The sequence below is a fragment of the Bombus huntii genome, unplaced genomic scaffold (genome assembly GCF_024542735.1).
Source record: "Bombus huntii isolate Logan2020A unplaced genomic scaffold, iyBomHunt1.1 ctg00000064.1, whole genome shotgun sequence".
In the NCBI taxonomy this organism is placed as follows: Eukaryota; Metazoa; Arthropoda; class Insecta; order Hymenoptera; family Apidae; genus Bombus; species Bombus huntii.
Genome location: NW_026099324.1, coordinates 941,449 through 959,506, shown reverse-complemented (window position 1 = coordinate 959,506; position 18,058 = coordinate 941,449). Strand labels below are relative to the sequence as shown.

At 34.7% G+C, this 18,058-nt stretch overlaps 1 pseudogene; it reads right to left on the bottom strand.

Moving 5' to 3' along the window:
- Positions 1-4,107: 4,107 nt before the first annotated feature.
- The window catches only part of LOC126876112 (carcinine transporter-like), a 52,298-nt pseudogene continuing 38,347 nt past the window's right edge, over positions 4,108-18,058 (bottom strand).

The window sequence follows — 18,058 nt, the reverse complement described above, 5'->3', positions numbered from 1 at the left end:
ACATGGCAGCCAATGTTGGTCTTCAGTATGCAGCAGAACTTCTGCCCACGCCAGTCAGATCGCAGGGCGTATCTTTCATTCATATTTTCGGAATAGTTGCACACTCTTTGGCGCCATATATCACTGACTCGGTAAATAAATATTTATACTACTATTGTTGTTACAACATTTTTGAAACACCGCTAAGTACATCCACGTTCAACTTCTCTTTAATTTATTCCAAAAGATACAATAAGCGCTATTAGAAATTATGAAAAAGTTCTCATGTAAATTTTCTCATGAAAATGTAAAATAGTTTTTTTCTTATCTTAAAACAAGTTGTTTCCTGAAGAAGTTAAATATTATAAAAATCTGATCAAAATATTTCTCACTTTCTAGAAAGCCCGTTTTGGAAGTTGCAACCAACGCTTTTCTTTAACTGATCTTTAATCAAAAAATTGAAATTTAAAATAAAAAATGATGGAATAACTTAAGATATGAAACTATATTGGTTGAAACTTTCTAATGAAACTTTTTAAATGAGAAATACTTTGACCAGATTTTCATGGTATTTAACCTTTGCTCATATAAATTAATATTTGTTCATTAGGCTGCAATTTGGGAGGGATTTCCAATGCTCATTATCAGCACGGTGTCCTTTTTTGGCGCTGCACTGGTTTTGTTCCTGCCGGAAACTATCGGCCAGAATCTTCCTCAGACTATCAAGCAAGGCGAAGAATTCGGAAGGGACCAACATTTCTGGTCGTTGCCTTGCTACCATAAGACACACTTCAATGGACATCAACACTATCACTCCTGTGAACGATAATTATCTGATTTTTAATAATAATTCAATTAAAAAACACGAAGGAGGATTCGTGTTTTTTTAGAAGTAACAATATTACAAGCGGATCAGTCTGACGATTTTTGTACGAGAAAAAATCGGAACATATTATTTTTCTATTCTCCTACATTAATTTTTATTTTTATCGTTTACGTTTAAGAATTTGTAAGCCTTAATTCTAAAAAGAGCGAGCTTAGAAATCGTGTTCCTATATAATTTTTATTATTATCTTTTAAGAGCTTTTATAATTTTAATGCTAATTTTCACTTGCGTTACGCACGTTCGAATCGTTCAGCGGTTGGTGCTAATTTGATATTCAAAGATATTACGTAGAATAATATCGAAAATGTTACGTAAATTAATAATTACGTAATTTATTAATTACGTAATTTATTAATTACGTAAATAATAAATTAGGGAGATATAAATTTTTGATTCCTTTAATGTTTTTAACATTTTTCACTGGAATATATTGGACAAAATCTTATTTAAAAAAATAGTACGTTTAGATAATTTGTCTTTGTGAAAAGAAACAGTTTTATATCTTTTGAACGATTATCCACGTATTTTTAACGATTATTTATCTATTCGTTATATTTTTTTGTACGATTTTAAATAACGTACAATATTAATAAAATCCAAGCTTGAAGACTTTTTAAATTATTGTTATAATTTCTTCAGCACCAACTGCTGGACTTTTATTTATCTAAAACGAGTTGTGCGTACATTTAAAAAAAATAACTCTAATTGACTGTTTCTATGGTTTAGGAAGAAGAAAAAAAGAAAGGAAAGAATATTGTAAGCAAATCGTACCATCGTATGACGATCAGTGTTCGTCGTTGTGCCAATAACAACGCAATCAATCTGAAGAAACCTATTCATAGTATTCATAATCATCACTCACGTATACATACGCGTATACACTCACGTCCATAAGATTGATTCATCGAATAAAACTTCCATAAACCTTAATATAAGAAACAATTCTACTTTTTATTTGCACACACATCGACGAATCCCCCGAACAAAAATAAACTGCTAAATATCTCTATAATTAAATACATTAATGCTCGATGATCCTCGTTCATCATTATACGTCTAATCTAACTCCATCCTATAATTAGGAGTTCTACGATAACGATCACTTATGTTACAATGTATTAACCCTTAACAGCCGAACTTAATTATAATTAATTATAGAAAATGAAATGCTTCATTATACGGATATTTGAAGTAATATTCTGTATTATACAGGGTGTCTGGTAATTGATACTGTGATAACCAGTGGTTAGTTAATGTGGTTAATAACCAGTGGTACAGGATAATACTATGTGAAAGGATCTGTTGAAAATATAGAACGAGAGATTTTCGTACGACGTTCGAGAGAATGAAATTCTGAAGCTTTGTCAACTCGTGTTCACACGACATTCACGAAACATATTCAAAATTTATTTTCTCGAAAATACGAAGAATCATCAGTTACGAAACACTCTGTACTATATCACATTATTATATCACTATCGTATTGATAAGAAATGTCGATATTATAACTCCTTAAGACTCCCTTAATATTTATTTGCGATTCAGCTTAATATGTATTGGCCCTGTGTAGTTTCAAGATTAAAAATATAAAAGAATTCATTCCTGATTACGATATCGTACGTGATTTACAAAATCATCGACCGTCAAGGGTTAAATGAGAATTCTCTCGTCCAGAATTATTTTCCAGACGATCGAATTATATCCATTGTATCACGAGGATCGAACTAACTTGTAGCCTTGAACAATTATGTACAGTTGAATCTCTAGCGTAGGAATATTTCAAAGAATCTCAGGTTTTGAGGAACGATAGCTGATACTTGCAACGAACAATAGTATGTCTTTTTAATCGGTAACTGAAAGCAGGGGCTAGTCTCATAAGCACGCGAATGATTCTAACGATCGAATGATTCTAGTTGCTAGAATCATTGTTTGAAGGTGGTATAACGGAGATTGTGCGCTTAAGACGAACAGGTCGGAGGATCTAAAGGAACGAGATTGGAAATATTCGCGTCTCTTCACGAATCAGAATTTTACTATTTCTAATTGAACACGTGACGGAGTTTCGATCTGTTTCAAGTAACATTTAAACCTGAGTGTTACGCCGGGCGACTCTCTGCCTGGCCCAGGTCACACACCGCGGGCCAGACGGACACCAGATGTCCGCTCTTTCGCACGGCGTACCCTCAATAGCCTTAAGCATCCGTCATAAACCCGAGTCACTTGCCTGCTAAGGTCCTTCAAACAAACATCTGTTTCCGAGGAATTTCTCGAGACTATTGTCTACCACAGCTTAACTAAGGAAAGTTGGTTTTTCGCACGTACGCTGCAACTGTCCTCCCACTAACCACTTTCTCTCGAGGGCGGTTGAGACCCTTCGTTTAACCAATTAGAAACGAAGCCTATTCCCTCACTCTCCTAAATAACATCGGCACCAACAAATCCGATGGTCCCGTGCGCTAGACACACCCATCCTTAGCTTTCCTCCGACACATCATCGTCTCCCAAGACGGTACTGATTTTACATCCTTCGAACGGTCAACATCCTTCGAGCGGGTAGACACACCCGCAGATCAGTCACTCATTCATCTGGTACATACGCACCAGTGTAACTGCCTTCGTTATAAGTTGTGGAATAAACGGTGAAATATAACTTACTATACTGTGTCATATTCATTCAACCACCTCTGTTATCTTAACCGAAACAGGGGAACGACTACTTCGCGGCGTCGATTCACCGAATCGTAGCGAGAATTTACGCCTCTCGCTGACGCGTTTTCCTCGCGACCGCGTCTCTCCGCGAACGGTCGTAACACTGAGCATTTTCAAAATTAACTCATTATCTATCAATTTTTCTTCTAAAATTTGTATATAATTCTATAAATTATTTACTTCTTTTTCCATTGGATTTAAACAGAACAATTTCGGAAGAATGTCGAACATTATGTTAATATCCTTTGTATTAAAAAAAATTCCTGCTTAAAAAGATCCTACAACTTTCATTTTATAATCTCAATTGGGTATGATGGTAGCTAATGAACGCTTAGCAATTAATTGTTTTAATGCATTCCATTTTATGTATGATCAGTAATTACGAATTCAAGGATACTTATTAGAAGTAATATTCTTATTATATCTAAATATATCAAATAGAGATATTTCTCGTATTAATACTGAAAGATCATAAAAAAGAAAATATCATAAAAGAATTTCAATCTTGATGTTTCATTAGAATAATATATATATATATATATGTATGTATATATTTAAATTAAATAACAGAGATCTCAGAGTTTTCAAAGCATTCAACGTGTTGATGCATAAATGGATGATGAAAAAAAGCCACGTTGATCGAGCGAACGCAAAATACACTTCGGTTTAAAAGTCGATCGAAACTCTCATTTCAAGTGTCGGCGATTTATGAATCACCTATATTGATACAAAGGCGATTCGTAATAAAGGAGACAAGTTGAAAGCTTGACAATGCGCGAAGACAGCTCTCTTTTTGTGTTTCGAGTCTCGTGGCAATCCTTTGTTATTCACGGTATTTCATAGTTAAATCAATTCAACTAGAGTATTCCTTCAACGAGAAAAGAAGAAAAAGAGCAAGAAGAAAAAGATATAGATCTTTCTTTTCGATTTTTAAAGCGAAAGATGCATAAATACTATGGTATATTATTTCCTTATATATCGTTTCCTTTGATACGTATATCCAATACTGAATTTAATTGTACATTTACATAAGATACTCGAATCGTTTCTCATTTCCAACACTTTACCGACGTTATAGTACGCGAAATAATTACATCGCAATATGTGAACGCAACGTACTTTAAATGCCGCGTTCTGAATTCTTTAAATTTCTTCACATTTTTATACAGTCATTCCAATTGAAAAAAGATACACTTTAAAGAAAATTATCTTGTGTGCAACAAAGCTACTTCGTCGATGAAGCGTCAATTAATTGCTTAAACGTATACTTTGTGTAATTTGACGATTCTTGTCTCTTTCACTGCAATAATCGATACTTCCTCCTAGTTTCTCTCAATAGCTCTCCAATCTCAATACGTTCGTAATATCTTAACATCTAACATCACATGCACACGTTTAATAACTATATTTACAACAAATTTGGCAAGTTTCACGCCACTGGCAATTTCATGTCACTGACAAGTTTCATGTCATTGACAAGTTTCATGCCATTGACAAGTTTCATGCCACTGGTAAGTTTTACCCTACTGGCAAGTTTCGCGCCGTCGCCAAATCTAACCACTATAACCTAGTACAATCCATTTTTTGAACACTTCCAGTAAACGCTGGATTTGAAAGGCCTTTCTTCTTTCTATAAGATTTTTTCAGCATTTTGCTCCTGTCAAATTGAAATAAACGATTATTAGTAAATTTATATTGACATAAGGCGGAGGAAGAATATTATAGAATCTATACTTACGAGGATATACACGGAACCCACCAGAAACTTTGTTCCTTGCCGAAGTCGTTACCCTCCTGTAGGGTTTCTGGTAATTCCTGGTTCAACGTTTCTGGCAAGCCAAGGGTCAGGAAGGCGTGTCCAAAAGACAGCAAACCGAGGGCAACCAGCGGTAAAGATGGATCAATGTCAACCTAAATTAAACGAAAAATATTCTCCCTTTTATACGCTTCCCTTTATACCTCTTTTAGAAGTAATAGCGATTAATTCCGCTTTCCGCTAATTCCTTAATTTCCCTTCGATTTTCGGGAAATAAATGGATACTTCCATAAGTTCATTTTCAGTAATAACATTACACAAATAGTAGTATACTTTGATGTAAATTTATAATTCAAAACAGAATAACTTACACATTAATCAAGAGTGTCCTCGCAAATATTCCTCTTCGTATTTTCTGTATACTTAATATTCTTTTAAATATTAATAAAGAATATTGGTTAAAGACAGAATTTGAAGAAGTTGTCAATATACAAAGGATCATTGATGTTACCTGTATAACGAGATTTTGTAAACATTCGTTTCATTTAGAAACGAAGCTATAGTGTAGTATCGCAAACCTGTAAATAATTACAGACAATAGAAAAGTTACATTTCCTTCGCAAAAAAACGAAACGAAGGAAAATATATCGAAAATCCATCTTGTTTCCGTGATTCGTAAGATCGCAAGAAGAATCCATGGCCGACAAGGAACATAATTTTTCTACAAATTAAACCAACTTAAAAAAACGTATTTCAATAACAAATAATATTAGTCGTAAATTAAAAAAGAGGTTGAGTAATTTTCGGATCGTAGAAATACGATGTCGTTAACAAAAATTTCGATTCACTTATCAGATAAATAATGTAAGGTCCCAAAATGTGGGCGATATAACCGATGATATGGATTAAAAACACGCCCTGAGCTCTCACCACAGTCGGCGGCATTTCCGCTGCATATTGGAAACCAATATTCGCGGCGATATTCACCCCAAGACGCGCTATAATCGCCATGGCAACCGTTGTCGAACCTTGAATAAGTTGAGAAATATGTAAATGCCACGATCGCCGCATTCCACGCACGATACATACGCCCGATGCGCGCATGGTCCAATTAAAAATTAAATGTCATCCCTGTCGAGTATGTGACGTTGAGAAATAAATGTCAATCGTTAATGGAATAGGATTTAAAGGCGAAAAAGAAAAAGAAAAGAAGAGAAGAGGAATATTTGTATAAAAAGATTTTATAAGATTCGATTATTATTAATACTAAGTAAAATGACCGGATTGTATAATTGTAAATTCTCTATAATATGATTTTAAATAATACGGGTCTATATTATTATGTCGTTCAAGTCTGTTGTCTATAAACGATAAAAGAGAATTCGAAGGAAAGTTTTGTTGCAAGATGAGGAAATAAAAATAGTAAATTGTTTTATAACTGCAACGTTCTATTCTAAATACGGATTAAAAAATGTCTATTTTCCACTCCTTAATGTCCTTGAAAACGCGGATATCCCCTAACGCTACCGCTTATCTCCTTACTATCTAACAAAAACATTATTCTTGCATCAAGCACGAGCTTTCATTTCTCAATCTCCCAAAGCTTTCACTGGAGAAGCTTCAGAAAAGCGCTTTTTAAAACGACCGTCGATCGATAAAATCGGATTTTTTCTATAAAATTCACCCCCGCTTTCTCACTGCTATTCACACGTTCCTGCTATTTTATTGAATAATATCGATTGACAAGTCATTTATCAAGAAATAAAAAAAAAAAAAGAAAAAATGTTACCAGAGGGGGTAGCGATGGCAACGAAGGAGAAAATGCCACAGAGGAACATCGATGCGAAACCCATCCATCGTCTGCCCCATCTGTCGAGGAAAAAGGCGAGTAGAACAGCGGCCGGAAGTTCCGTGAGGGACGCTAAAGAGAACGACGTGAAAACGTCGGGGTCCAGAAGTTTCATGTTCCAAACGTGGCCGTCGAACACCCACACCATCAGCAACCTAGAAAAGAATCAGCCGAGTCATACATAAATCACGCTGGACTTCAAGATCGTTTATTAATCCTTCGCATACTCGTTCCCTCGCGTTTGACGTTTATCGATGCTAATTATATACTTAAGCAGATTCTTAATGACCCACATAAAATGCCCCATATACTCTCTTAATGTTCATTCGAGTAGTTTGTATCTAGTTTATGGTAATTTGTGTCTATTTTAATACTGGTTTTATAAAGACAGGGAAGTAGCGTCGAGGCTGATTGGTAACTTGGTTGAATTAACGGTGTAATATAATTGGAATATCGTGAGGCTGAGAGTTAAGAACATATTCTTAGTTAATTTTATTTTAGGAAATGCAGGAAGATTCAGAATTATCATAGTATTAAAAACAAAGAAAATATAAGAAACGTAAAGGAAGTATAAAATTGAATACCTTTCCTATCTACAGGGTGGTTGGTAACTGGTGATACAAGCGGAAAGCGGGTGTTGTACGCGAAAAAAGAAGTCGAAAATATATGTCGGGTTATGGTTAGAATTTTGTAACAACTCTTCACGTGAATTAGCCATTGTTCCACAAAGCCGAGATTATATTTACACGTATATACAGGACTATCACAAAGCTTAACAAATAATAAGTCTAATGAATAATAAGTTTAACGAATGATAAAATTAGTGAATAATAAATTGTATGAATAATAAGTTTAATGAACACTATTAACAATGTCTTTGGGTTCAAACGAATCCACAGTCAACGGGATAACTCTTCACTAAACGTAAACTAATCTTAGGCGCAAAATACGATTGTTGAAAATGCTCGATGTATCACTCTCCAAAGCAATCACACGAATGCCAGCCTCGTGGAATTTTTCTCGCTGTACGATTGCATTTGTTTTCTATACCCGTTTGGAAGCATCGAGAAGGTTCCAAACGCCGTTGCTAGGCAGTTTCTGCCTGAAGTTTGATTATTAATACAACGTATGTCCCATTGTATCGACACCTCCGAGGCAACATCACACGTGGCTAGGCCCGACATATAGAATAGAATTTTTTTTTAATTTTTCCGAGCGAAAATTCAAAGTCGATTTTCTCGAAAACAAAACCTCAAACAAAAAATTTTTATTCTATATCTTCGACTTCTTTTTTCGCGTAGAATCACCCCCTTTCCGCTTGTACCATCAGTTACCAACCACCCTGTATATCTTTTCGTATATGATTATAAGTTTCTCTGGTGTCTTAGTTTTTTCTAAAATAATATTGTAATCATTGCTGAGAATTTACAAGTAAAAAGTTCTAGCTGTGTAGTTTGTTCGATTGATGTTGGAAAGGTTAACTTACCAATAAATGATGAGCATGATAGTGATACGACCAAGTCGTGGCAGCTTGAAGAGATGTAGGACAGTGTATTGATTATGCGATTGATCCTTCTCATTCATCGCCTTGCAACTTTTCTCAAATTCGTCGAATATTTCTTGCTTCACCTCTTTACCGTTCACTTTAGCGAAGTTTTTCAGCATCTCGATCGCTTTGTCCACCCTGCCACTGGTTATGTACCAACTACGGAAGTATATGAAATACGCAAACGTTATAAAAGCCTGTAAGAAATTTTCAAAATCATCACTTTCACCAACCTTTTGTATCGACAAACTTTTTGTGCAAATTTGAATAGAGCTGTCTAGTTACGCATCAATCATTTATTTTGCACAGCTAAAAATGTGATGGCTTATCGAGAGAAAGATGTTGACCTTGAGATGTTTTATTATGTTTTATTTACGAGACAGAGGAATCGATGTAATAACCGATCCCAAGATAGTATGTATTGCTGGATAAAATATTACCCAATTTAATTCAGCTATAATTTTGGAATTTTTATGGTCCGGTCTCAAAGGACTTTTGATGTTTTAAGAGAAACTTTAACGTAAAAGAAATTTCTTATATTTCTTTGAGGATTATTTTTAAAGAATTTTCCGATGATACGAAGATACAAAAATAATCCAAAGGACGAGGTAAGATTAAATGTCTACTATACTATCGTATACTAATTTACTTACGAAATTTCTTTGTATTATATTTTTATAATGAAAAAGAAATTGGAATTAAACTACCGTGCACTTTCAGGAACAATCCATGGTCCTACAAACGCAACCACCATAGGACACGCGGTGACCATGCTGAGGATCCTCCAATTTGAGATCCAATATGCGATCCAAGGCAAAAGACTCGAGGCTGCCGCGAAATAAAGTCCAAACGACATGTTCGCTACCAGAGTTCGATATTTCGGACCGACATATTCGATCACTGAAAGAATAATTCGTGATATCGTTATTGTATTACATCGTTATAGAAATCTTCCCAAATGTTTCGTCAATTTCGTTTCTTCATTTGATATAATAATATTGTTTCCTTATTTCCTTTAGGTTTGTCCTTTCTTCGTTTTTTACCAATCTAATTTCAAATATTCAGACTTATTTGTAGATTTTATAAATCATTAACATCGACAATGTAAGATCGTTTTGAATTAAAAAGAATTTTAAAAGGAACACTGCTTTCATCTCAATATCGAACGGAGAGTGCCTCAGTAATCGTGGTATAACCGAAGATTATTCTCCATAGGGAAATAGGTCACTCGAAAGATACAATTTCATACCAGAAAAGTATACAGAATTAAGTATCCTGTCGTTTAAAATAAAATATCTTAAAGTATCCCTAGACACATGTAATTTTAATACCAAACTAGATATACAATTACACAACAAATTTCAAATTACGAGATATAATTCCAAAATATAAAGTTTCAGTAAAATCATTTACCATTAAATATCTTAAAATTGATATCGTAAAATTCGAATAAAAATTTGACTTAAGAAAAAACAAACCGACATAGGGCAATAAACATTTATTCAAACACGTCATAAATAGTTAATCGTTACGTAAAACGGGACCGATACCGGCGCCTCATTATTAGGTCATAAATTATAGTTTTCCTATTCTCAACAGCTTTTTCTCTCTTATAATTTTCTCGATGACTCACCGATAATGAAAAGCACGTTGAAGCAGTTATCGAACGAGGTACCGACGACTAATCTCGCCAGACAGAAGCTCCAGAAGCTGTTGCAAAACGCAGTGCCGACAGACGCGATGAAACCAACCGCGTTGCACGCAACCAACGCTGGAATTCTGCCACAATGGTCGGCTATGTAACCGAATATTAAGCCTCCAAGAATGCTGCCGACGAAGAAGGCCGATTGTGCTGCTGAGCCAAGGAATGCGTGGTCGCATACTCATTCCAGCTGAAACAGAAAAGGGGGATGCTTTATAATTGCGGCTAGTTATGAAAAAACACCGCGTGGTTAGAAAATCGATAGAAGGTGAAGAGAATAAGGAAGACGACGAAAGGACGAGTAATAAATTCCGTAGTTTTTTAATATCATCAGAATTGAAAACCTGAGTCGTAGGTTAGTTAATTGTAGTCTTTTGGTAATATTTTTAGTAATAAAATAGTAGAGGTAGTTTGCATAATTCTTGGATATGATTAGAGAATTTGTCATAGTGGAAGGAATATAAATTTGTTAAGTAGAAGATAGTATCTCCCGATTTAAGTAGGACTTTTTTAGTAATAAAATAGCAGAAATAGAAATTAGAAATGTAGTATCGGGAAGAAGGGCCTAGGAAATGTCGAGCTAACTACAGACAATGTCGCGAGAGCCGAGGCGCTGTCGGTTCCATCAATGCATTACCGAGTCCTTCAGGTAAATAGCTTTGCCGAAAAGACCTACGTGACCCTGGCTACGAGCGTCTGTAGAACACGTGTGCGGTGGGCCCAGCAATAGACAATAGAGTGCTACAACGGCCAGAGAGGCAGTCGAGAAGCAGAGTGCGAGTTGAGCGGATACGGAGTGTGAGTCGGCTTGCGACGATATCGTAGTCTGTCCTTTTGTTATCGAATATCACTCATTAAAATACATCAAACTTTAAACTCTACCATCATCACTTATCACTTACTCTAAGAATCCACAAGTTACTACAGAAATAATAATAATAACAATAAATATTCGATAAAAATGTCTTGAGTCGTAAGAAGTTACCAAGTGCGTATTTATACGTTCAATTCGAAATATCTGTCTATTGTACAGTTGTAACTTTCACTTTTCGATTTATGCGATATTATATAAACGGATTCATGTTCGTGATTTAATACGCCGAGACGTACAAATAATTAAGGATGACAAGGTTAATTTTATGTTCCGTTATAAACGAGCTCTGTTAAGATGCAAACAGCATAACAAGTAATTACACCTACGTCTAAGTTCGTGCAACCAACAAGGACTTCTTTTATAATGACTGCATTATATGCTATCGTCAGCAGCTTTATGAAAGACCGTAAATATTTATAGAACGACGGTTCCAACAGTTTTAATTTAAATAAAAATTTGTTAATCGGTGTTTGAAGTTACTTTATATAAAGAATATAATTTTCTCTTGTGATTTTACCTCGACAGCTATAGATTTGTATGGTATCATCGTGTGATTAAAGGTCCATCCATATTGGCATGGTTTTATTGGCCAGGATGGGTCTGCCTCTCTGATACCACTCTCCAATATGTCGGTATAGTTCACATTGTACATGTTACATCGCGAAAACGAAGTCGCACCTTCCGCCAGCAATTCCTCACTCGACGCTGGAGGGATCGATAGTGCAATCCTACATAAAACAAGAATACGTTACATTAACGATGATGAAATTTGCAAGAAGTATTTTTAAGAATACTAATTTTCCTTTGATTTTCTTATCTTTTTTTAAATAACCAAGGAAAAATGACAGCAAATGGTAGAGAGAGGGAGAGAAATTGGAAAACTAAGATGAAATTTCTACTCAAAAGTGCATAGTTTTTAATCCTAATCTTAAATTGGTCCAATTCCTTGAAACTTAATTCGAATCCTGTTTAAATAAAAAATGTGACAAAAGTAATATACATAACAATATAAAAATCTATAATAATTTCTCTAATAAAGAATAACGACGATATCAGTAACAGTAATAACACATTATCTTTAATAGTGTTTACATTTTCGCATTTTTAAATTTTCTGTAAAAATAAAATTCGCATAAAAATCCGCGGCCTATTTATTATTTATAAATCTGCTTTTTCAAAAAAAAAAAAAAATCAAAAATGGGAAAGGTGAAAAAATAAAACAACAGGAAAACAAAAGCACAAAATATAAAAGAGGAAAAGAGACAATGACCGTAAAAATAGGAACAAAGGCAAGAGCTGGAAGGACGATCGTCCCGTATCTGTTGCACTCCGAGGCATTCGAATTGTGTTGGGATTTAATTACCGATCGCTGCACGTATCGGTGAGTCTATTTCCAGACAAATAAACGGTACGCGGGGAGATTCGAGAAATTATGCGAAACGAAAAAGAATTTCCTAGCCGATCAGTTCGCGGAACACGTGAACGTCTAGAATCTGCCGGAGGTCGTCGACCAAACTGGTTTCCGGCGGGCCCCCGGAACGCTAAGAAATCGTCGATCTACAAAGCGATAGTTTCGCCTTGGCCAGGGTGATTCAATGGAAAACAAGCGTAACGAACGATTTTCCTCGTTGACGCATCGTAGAAAACCAGATCTCGCATGCGTCGTCAAGAATGGTAACACGATTCGTTGGAATCGTGCCATCCAGACTTCCTATCCTTTCACAAGTAATTCCTTACGTTCTTGAAATAGAACACGTGAAAAAGACGTTGATAATAGTATAACTATGGAATCGCGATTTCCAACTATTTTTATCTCGTCGCAAACTGGTTACAGGTATCTCCCCCACTCCCGTACGACACGATATTTACATATGCATTTACATATACAACGCGATACTTGGGTTTTCCTGATTCAATAAACACAGTTGTTTCGTGCAAGTTATCAGATATTATATTGTGGTTTTAAAGAAACAAATTGTCGCGATGCGATACGCTATCACAGCTGAGAAAATGGAAATCTCCGTGCAAGTGGAAGATTCTGTCGTCGAGAATATTTATTGCGACCTGCATGGAAAACAAACAGGCTTTCAAGAAGCCTGGTTTAAACTACGTGCACGTGACTTGAACAGATATGTACATATGCATATAAATTGTCTCCTATAGAAGGTGGTTAATTCTAGACATCGAAAGGAACGTCTTTAATGAAAACATGTATTGATTTGTTATACGATCAACATGATTATTGACCATTTCGATCTGCCCGAGCTGAAAATGTCTATCGCGTAACAGGGTAAATTCGAACATAAAGAAACTATGTAGGATCGTTCGTTACGTATAACTCAATAATTCAAATAAGACAAATTGCACATGAAGTGTCACTTACTTTTGTTTGTCTGTGAGGTTCCATCGTTCGAGTTCCGGAACGGTACACCAGTGTTCAGCTGGCAATAGCGTGATGAAGAAATGCGTGAAGTAGAGGAACGCGTAGACGAAGGTGAAGGAGCATGATGAAAAGGAACCATTGGTAGCGGCTGGCCTCGCCAACGTACGGTAGTATGTCGTCGAAGGTTTCGATCTTCGGACGTTCGCCCTCCTCGGCTTTTACGGACTCCACCATGACTGTCATTATCTCGATATCTGCGAATCAATGATCCTCGATCACCTACTTAACTCAAATTACACGTTACGAGGAAACTAAGTTCAAGGTGAATGGGGTCTTATTAGGTCGCCGAATAAATTCGTGTTGCAATGCGTTCATACCTTTTTATGTGTTTTAGGAATACAGATCGATAAACGATCAAGGTGATCGATCTTATGATATACAGTGGCTCACGGAAGTACTCGAACACTTTCATATCACGAAACGTTCTATAATTTCGTTAGCACTCTAACGAGATACGATTATCGAGATTATAATAGTAAAATTTGGAATCAATCTGAGATTGTATATTGAAGATATATATACATGAGACAATGTATATATATTTCGCAAATATATATGTTAAATGAAAAATTAATATGTATATAACACATGATGATGATTTTACTACGTACATCGTGGCTTATTATTCTTATTAATTTAGCGAATAATTGACTGCTCAAATACTCTGGTAATTTTTATATATAAAATAACAATAATATATGTTTCCAATAAATATATGAAATTTCTATATACACGTTTAGATCTGTTTCAAATTTTCTCAATGTAATTACGACGATCGTGTCTCACTTCAGTGTCAATGAAATCTCAAAGTGTCTCGTATAAAAATCACCAAAGGTTTGTTTAAGTGCCCGAGTACTTTCACGTGAGCGACTGTTGTTTTAGTAGCAAGTTCTCTTATGTCTATCTCTTCGTTACATTTAGCCGGATAATTTCTCATGTTTATCAACGTGTTATGATGTTTCTCTTATTAAGCGGAGAAATCTCTTCTTCGCTAAATTTTCTTAAACGGGTTCAAGGTGAGGTGAACGACATTGTTGAAATCAAGATGAAGAAGATGAAATCTAAAGTCGAGATGAAAGGAAGTAGATGTTTGTATTGTCTAGATATATTGCCATGCTACTTTTTGACACGATATAATCTTAGGTAAAGGCTAATTCAAGGTGATACAGAGTGTACTGGAAAAAGTGATTTGAATTTGCTAGAGAGGAAGAGAAAAGGAAAGATCCTTGAACATTTTTGCAAGGTTATTGCAAAAAGGAGGATACTATCGAAGGCTTATTGCTGTCACTTGTACGTTCTAACTGGAGTGTCCTTTAAATAATTTGCTTCTTATTAGATCCTTTTTGCAAATAGGAAGATAATATTTTTGAGACGTGAGGATTGTTAAATAAAAATGTAATGTAATCAGATGTAAATTGTCATTGGAATAGAAGAGTTTGTTTAGAAGAAATGATCATGAAATACACAAAATGTATCGTGCGTAATGTGTAAATAATAATTAATTCTAAAGACAATTAATGAAAATTTTAAATAATAGAGCACCATACCTCCGGTTCCTGCTTATTTTGACACTGTGCAGAATGTCACACGATTGTTGCCTTTTTTTTTTAAAGATTATTCAGTTAAGAAACAAGCACCAATAAAAAAGCAATTATAGTTAATTATTAAAAAATCCAAGTAGGTATTACATAAATAAAATTATCAAGGAAGATATTTATCGTAAAGATTGTGTGCTTATGAAAGAAGTAAACGAAATTATTGTAGCTCCATAGTAATTTGTATTAATCTTTGAATCTTGTTTAAATAAAATTTTCGATAAAAATTTGATTCTATCAGTGAACGATTACTACAGTTAATTACTGGATAATTAAAACAAGTAAGTAAAATTATTGTTACAATAATCCCGACAAATTCGTGATATTATTCAACTAGAATCGTTAAGAAAAAATTCGACACCGTTAGCGAACGCCATTTTACTTTTACTTCACGAAGGCTAACGTTATAAACGTTGAATCAAGAGCAATCATTTTCAATATAAAATATACGCGCGAAAGCTTTTGCTCCCTTTGATAATTGAATCCTTAATTTTCCGCCAATTAAACTCTTTCCCAACCACCTTCGTCTTCTAAGAAACCTTTCATACCCCAAAGAGAAATCCCCTTTTGCACAAACTCGCTTTTTTTCAACCATCGTACAACACGATATGATATTTACACCGTGCAATTTACACGATTCAGATCTCAATCTTGCAAATCATTTCGAAAATAGATCGATGATTAAATCGATTATAAAATCGTTCCTGCAAGTTTTAATTGATTAATTATTTCTTTATTTGATGAAATATTATTTATTATTTAAATATCGTTAATTTACTAGCGTTCAATGAAATTTCTCGTAGAATTAAGTTCGTTTAAAATATTATTAATTTAATGACATTTTTTGTAAGATAATTGCGGTTAGATTTGATCTTTAACGAAATCTACGAGATGATCGCGTTCGATTAATAGTCCATACATAGATGTTTCATAAGTGTAGATGGTTATTTATTACGGTTCTGTGTAATTAATGTTCGTTGCGATTACCACGAACTTAGATAAAACAAAGAGTATTAATGACGAGAGAACCGGAAGTGACCAGTCCGTGACATAACTGTTATTTTCTAGGGTCTTGGTAACATTTGCATAAATTATTTCGCGTATACTGTAACGCACTTTACGTTACAACGGTATGTCGATGGACACGAGAAAAGAATTTTTCTACCACAAATTGAATGGCATTTTTGGCGATAATGATTATGTGGAATGATGACTACTTTAATTGAGATTCTAATCGAGATTCAAGTGATATATGAAGTTTGTACTTTCCAATAGGATAAATTGAGAAAAATGTCTTCGAAAGAGAATATGCTATTTTTGAATACACCATTTTTTAATAAGTCTAACAAATTCTGGATCTTTTAATTCACAAGGTTGCAAATCTCCAAATTGTTCAGTCTAAATTTTCGAATCTTCTAATCTCACGATCTTCGAATTTTCTAATCTTCGAATCATTAAAAATCCTAATTTTCATAGAATTTTCAAGGAAGCTATAAAATAAAAATATAAAATATAAAATAAGAAAATTTGAAAAAGATACATAATGCGTTCGATCCAACACCATTTGCTCATAGTAAAAAAAAAAAAAAAAAAAGATAAAAGAAATTGTATGCAAAATAGGTAAACGTATTATAGTAAGTATTAGTCAATTATAGCAGATTGCTATCATTAATCAGTAATTATCCGAGTCGTAGCTGCATCTGTATATACATGAAGTATACAACACTAAAAATACATTTTCCTTAACAAAAATACTGAATAAACACATTCCTACGTAGCAACTAGTCAGTTGTGATAAATTGTTCGCTTTGAACAACGATCGACTAAGTTAGCATTGATTTCCGGATTGTGCGTAAAGCGTGCAATAAAACGAACACGTGTTTATCCCTAACGTTAAGCCAGGACCACCTAAATTAATACGAATTTTCCCATCAGGTACCGTCCTTATTCTGACAAAAAAATGCAAGCGATATTTGTGCATGTAAATAATTTGTCTGTGTGTATATATAATAACTTATATGAAACAAGTATTGCGATATTTCTCGTGCATTGCTAGATATAATGATTTTAAATAATTCTGGCTCAAAAATTCGATTAAGAATTACATTGCAATTTCTAGAAAATTGTTACAACATTAAAAAAGCGAGATCCCTTAGAATATGGTATATCAAAAAAATCTTACAACCAATAATTTTACGATTAAAAAATGTAAGAAACCTCCCCAAAGTAATCGATCCGTGAAATTAATGAGAAACGTATGCTCCAGCAAAAGCTACGCGTGAATATTGAACACAGCTTCAAAACCGACCTTTCCCGATTGAAAACGCATAGCAGAGTAGCAATAACTCGTCCACCGACGCACCAATGAAAATGGAGGCTCGTAACGATCGTCATAACTCGAGTGTCAAACGTTCTCGGTAACCGGTTACACAAAAGTGCGCACCTTGAACAACTATTACATCCCAGAACTAATTAATAAGAGCGATCATGGCTAGCATGGATACATATAGTTTGCATACGTGATTTTTCCCTGCGGGGCCAGTTTTCTCGCCTTCGAATCGATCAGGGAAAGCGATCGTGATCGCGATCGAGCCATTGAAATTCATTCGATGCACACGAGATACAGCATAGCGTTTTGATCTCGCGGAACTCGCACAAACTACAAAGTCAAACTTACAGACTCGTAACAATACAAAGTGGAACGATCGTTTGGTTTCAC